Here is a 5905-nt window from a genome sequence, read left to right as displayed (position 1 = left end):
TTGTTGTTATTTCTTGCCCGCCTCAAATTCCTGGATCATGGTACATCTAACTTTTTTACTGACCCGAAAGATTTATGGGAATGGATTGATCAACAGTTTGACACCTCCTACCCATGGACTCAGGCAAACTGCCCGGTACCCCCAGAGAGGTCTGGAAATGACAGAGCCACTCCTAACAGGGCCCATCTTGAGATCACTACCCCTAAAGACTCTGGCACTGGAACAAATTAAATTGGACCGAAGACAGGCCCTCAAGGCCGTGGCCAGCCTTGGGGTTGGGGCTGACCCATTCTGCATATCTTCTCCTCGGATGGAGACTCTGACTCACTCCCACCATGACACAGACTACTCCACTTCTTCTGCAGGTGATTCCTCAGACATCAGAGAACATTATTGCATCTTCACCTTAACCCTGGAAACCTTTTTCCATCTCCTGTGACTTGGTTCCTTACATTTGCCAATTCATCTTACATTTGCAACTTTAATCTGTCAGCGTTCCAAGGACATCTAACATGTGCTTCAATTGGAATTCCATAGAGCATATTATCGAGCACATTATCGCCGTTTTAGCGGCAGTTTTCTGCCGCTAAAGTGGCGATAATTTTATCGCCTGGCTTGATAATATGCCCCTTGATGACCTACTATGCACAAGTGTCACTACTCTGACAAGGATACACCATCCACACCGATTTACACATGTCTGCATTGTCCATACACAGACGTCAAAGGCCCATTTCATGAAAGGGACAAGGGGCAGCTAAACAAAGCCAGCAGGTGGTTTGCCCAGAAGCTTTCCCATTGCAATACATTGAGCGCACAAAGGGTCAAAGGCACCATCCACCCACCTGCCCGAATGGCCCTGGCAGTGGAACTTCTACTCCTACCTACTTCCCACATTTGCCCTGAGCAAGTGACCAGGACCCCAGCTCCCACAGCCGTGTGGCCTGCTAGTCAGCAGTCAGCAACCAAGGACCCCCTGCCTCCCATGGGATAACATTGTGCAAAACTCACTCTGCCCCCGTCCGACACAGTCCCACAGAGGGTGTACCAACTGTACAAACCTGAGCCTGGGGGAACCCTGAGTCTGTGCACAGAACCTTAACTCTGCCAGTCGAGTACTTACCAAAAAGCCGATAACCCAAATGTATTCCATAGGGTAACATTGATTGGTTTCATAAGAAATTCATTGTAAGTGTTGAGATTCTAAAAGTTAAAAGTTTAGCTTAAAAACAACCAACTAAATTTGGAATACTCGCCTGCTATTAGGAGAGATCCCAATGCTGGATCTTGTTGCCCAGCACTGACCCTGAAAACCACGCACAACCGTACTTACCAATCACACTATTTTCTTCCATAGGAAATCATTGGCAGTGACTCTGTCAAATTCCTTCTTAGGGTCAAGTTTAGTACTTGCTAATTATTTCTTGAAAATCGCAACAGCAACTACAACGGATATACTCACATGTTTCCAAGACCTTGCACAGGACTGAATATAGGATCCAGGCCATGACTTACAAAAGTTATCCTGGAAGTAATCATTAGCAAATCACTTCCAACTCACATTGAGCTCAATGTATTATTGTGTTTGAAATTGTGTTGCCTATTGCAACAGCTTGTAACTATTACCTACCAAAGTCAATGGCACATTGCCAAAGTATGTAACTAAAGCCTCGCAATCTGAGGAAGTGTCTGTTGATACCTATTGTTGGTTACCAAATAAAACAAACATATTTTTCTATCTAAAACAGTGGCCTTGAGTTCAGTTATTGAGTGTGTGAGACCATCTGCTGACTGAGTGTGTACAACAAATGCTTTACACTGTCCTCTGATACTGCCGTACTGCTTGACCAAGCTAACACTTCATCGAGTAAGGTTATATCTAACTTTAACCTCTGCCAAAACTCTGGTGACTGTGGACTCTGTGCACACTGTACCTATTTGGGAACGGTATATAGCTAGCCACTTTCTAACAATATGCATCTGTGACAACATGTACAAGTCTGTTGCAGGACACAAGTAGTGTCACAAAGAATGATAGCAAAGCATAATCTCCTGGCATATAGCCAAACACGGGACGTGTTGGCCAAAGATTGTTGTGATGTAGCACATTGCATGTCACATCTCTAGGTGTTCACAACAGATTCACATTGCTGAGGAGACCCAAGGGCACAGGTCTAACATACATATATGGAACTACAAACTAAGCCACACTGAAGTTGAGTCCACAATACTTACTGATTCCAAAGTGCATTGCGTCAGTCAGCTCCTACCTGTGCAAAACCTATGCAATAGCTACTTCTGAACACTGCCATGAAGTGCACACATATTGGCCAATGTGCCCACGGATGTCATTTGAACTGCACTCAGCATATAGTCTGGATCAGTGGCAAGATTACAAGGGTGTCATCACTATGAGACAATGCGACAGTAACAGCTGGGATGAGTGGCTATGGCACTGTTGGTACAGGGAGCAATGCAGCATGTAACCACTTGTGTGCAGCACAACTGTGTATCTGCACACCAACATCATCAGGTCCCAAGCCATTACTGTAATGAGTAAGTGTGTCACCAAAGCAAGAAATTCGAAGTTAAGTCTGTATTCCAGACAGTGCTAATACTCCAAGACACCTGTGAGTGACCTCTATTCCAAAGTCATTACTCAGACTCATATCACTCATGTGACTCACTGACACTGTTGTGCCATGTGACATTAGCAATGGACCCACAATTTTCAAACAGCATGCATGGAATGGAGATCGATTGGCCATGGCCAGGAACATGTGAGATGTTGGAGCTCACCATGAAGTGTCACCAGAGTAGGCCGTAAACCACACTTGCTAATCTATCAGACATGCAAGGCCATTGTGCTCACAACTAAGGTATCTGGCCTCTATCCATCCTGCTGAGTGACAGGTCACGACCATAGTGACACATACACTGATTTCTCCAAAGATGGTATGATTTGCACAAGATGGGGCAAGACCCACTCCCCCGCATCAGCCATGATAAAAGTGCGAGCAGAAATCTATGGTTAACCAGATTTATTTAACAAACACATATATATGAAAGGAAACCTACACTGATCTATGTCCCTAACTCTAGCCCTAACCTAAGTACAAATGAGAATGTTACATAAAACTATATTAAATAACTATTTACAAATACTGAACAAGAATAAATACATCAGCCCCCCACCCAAATAACCTATCCCCAAATCCTATAAAATACAATTAGTAAAACCAGTCTAAAACTAACCCTAACTAAGCCTACACTAAAACTATGCTAAACAACACATACAACTAGGACATAACACAACATAATAATAAAAGGGGGACAGTGTGGGAAGGGAGAAGAGGTGGGGGGGTGAGAACTGGAGCAGTGTTCAGGGCAGTCCGAGGTGGGCCCTGATCTCGTGGATCTGCCTGTTCATGTAGAGGAACTCCCGGCGGATGTCCTGGAGGAGGGTAGTGTGGCCCTGGAGAATCCGCATTATCTGTGCCACTCCAGGGTCCATGGGGGCCGGTGTTGCTGGTGCGGGGGCTGGTGCAGGTGCTGGTGCGGGGGCTGGAGCCGTTGCTGGTGCTGGTGCGGGTGCTGGTGCCGGTACTGGTGCTGGTGCCGGTGCTGGTGCCGGGGCTGGTGCAGGTGGCGGCGCATGCTGGCCTGGCACCGGTGCGGGTGTGGCAGCAGGGGGATCGACATCCCGGGATCCCACAACGACACCTGAGGTGGATGGTGTAGAGCCGCTGCCAGTGGTGACACATTCTGGCAGCGACGGCCAGGTCCCTGCCCTCCTCTCGGCCCGGTACCTCCGTGCCATCAACCGGTAACCCTTGTGTACCTTACGCACATGGAGGTACCGGTCCTTGGCCACCTGGAACCGGTGCTGTTCCTCAGGTGTCATGTTGTCTGAGAGAGAATAAAAATCTATGTCAGTTTTCTTTCCCCTACACTATGTAACCGTACAACATGAGATCTGTATCACAAGTGGAAAACAACATGTTAAGTCAAGGACTGACCTGTTAAACACAATGTCTACGCATGATTAAATAACTACATGCTGTTGAGACTGACATGACAGAGCATGGCATGGGACATGCACTGACACAACTGAAAGCTAAGGATACGCTACAAACATGGCACCTTTGGACAACCGGGCTGTGTGTGACCTGTACAATTGACTTGATTCGGGAGGCATAACCCCTACGTGCACAGAACAACCCTCTCCCATCCTGTGACAGACAGCTGCATCAGAATTACAATGCACATGTGCAGCCATGTGTGTCCCCCAGGAACTGTGTGCAGTACATCAAGTCAGTGCCAAGACAGGCAAGGGTGTATGTGTGCAGGTGTGAATACCTACCTATTGGAGTCTCACTCTACATGCACAATAACAGGCCTGGGACTGCCCTACTCACACTTGTAATCATGCTGCATCATGCCGCACACATGGAAACATGTTTGGGGTATGAATGCTGACTTAGGCACTTACTCACTCCACCATTACTATGGAATTGGTGATAGTCATCCACTGCGAGGGGGATACACCATTGACCCACAACTGCCAGTCATGCATGTGTTGTAACTCCCAATCGCAATCCACAGTAGAGATGAGCATGCATGCTTCTAATACGCAAACTGTTACAATGGATTACACATTGTAATGGCACCCTGGGGTCATGAGGATTGTGTAATTGTTATGGCTAATGTGTACACACAGATCTTGTTGCGGCAGTCCTGAATATCTCATCTATGTGACATAAAATGATGCATAGCTAATGCATGGCTATGAAATGTGTGTTAAGTGATGTCACCAATTGTGTCAGATGAGTTGGTACACATGATCCTGATTCCAGCCTGGAATGTCCACACGGACATAGCCTGACAACACCATTGCAGTGCACAAATACCAATTCTCAATTGACGTACACATCTATGGAATGTGTCTGAGTAACACGCCATTGACAATATTGGATCTGAGCTACACCCTGCCACTTCTGCTTCTGTGCTATGCAGCATACCTTAGGTATCACTGTGCCAAGATGTCTGACCTTGTACGGACATAAATGCACTGCCTCATTGTGTACAATGCTACACCCACTGTACGCCCCTTGGACGATGTCTACCGCATGTAAGTGTGCCATCTTGACTAGGCTGCGCAAATGAACATGGGAGTAAATGCTAGTGGCCTATTGCCAACACAACTGCAGTGTAAATGCCTAGTTGGCAGCATTATTTGCTCGCACATAGGCACATACATTGACACGTGTATCAATGACTGTTGATGGACAAACTCACAACTCTGTATGAGATGCATTGTACCCCTTCAAACTACCATATTAGACACAGTACGGAAAGGCTGAATACCTCAGCACATCTTAGGCAATTGCAATGCGATACACACCCATACTGACAATCAACAACGTGCTGCATTTGGCACAGACACTCATGACCACGCAACATGCCAATATTTCTTGTCACTACTCACCAGTGGCGTGTGGGTCCCGGAAACGGTCAATGTCCCCCTGGGTGATCGGTTGGCGGCCATCTGTGAGAGAACAAACGCAAATATGTGTTGTTATAAAACCCCAGCAAACGTGGCATATTCACTATGTGAATTGTTACAGTGACAAACAATGCTACATCCCTGTGGTGTTGACTTCATGTTGGCGACATGACTGGGCCTACTTTGAATGGCATCCACACACGAACATGTGGAAACAGAGGCTGCACAGCCAAAACATCACCGCTGGCCGAGCTGCACATCTGAGTTGTTTCACGCAATATCAAGGCACCTCATCCACACGTAGCGCAAAAAAACCTTTTTACTCATCATCCTTGACAAATCGCAGTGGCATTCAGCACTGTCTCACAAAGCCCACCAATATGCAGACTCCACGAGAAA

The sequence above is a fragment of the Triturus cristatus genome, chromosome 4_2 (assembly GCF_964204655.1).
Source record: "Triturus cristatus chromosome 4_2, aTriCri1.1, whole genome shotgun sequence".
NCBI lineage: Eukaryota > Metazoa > Chordata > Amphibia > Caudata > Salamandridae > Triturus > Triturus cristatus.
This window is presented reverse-complemented; position numbering follows the sequence as displayed.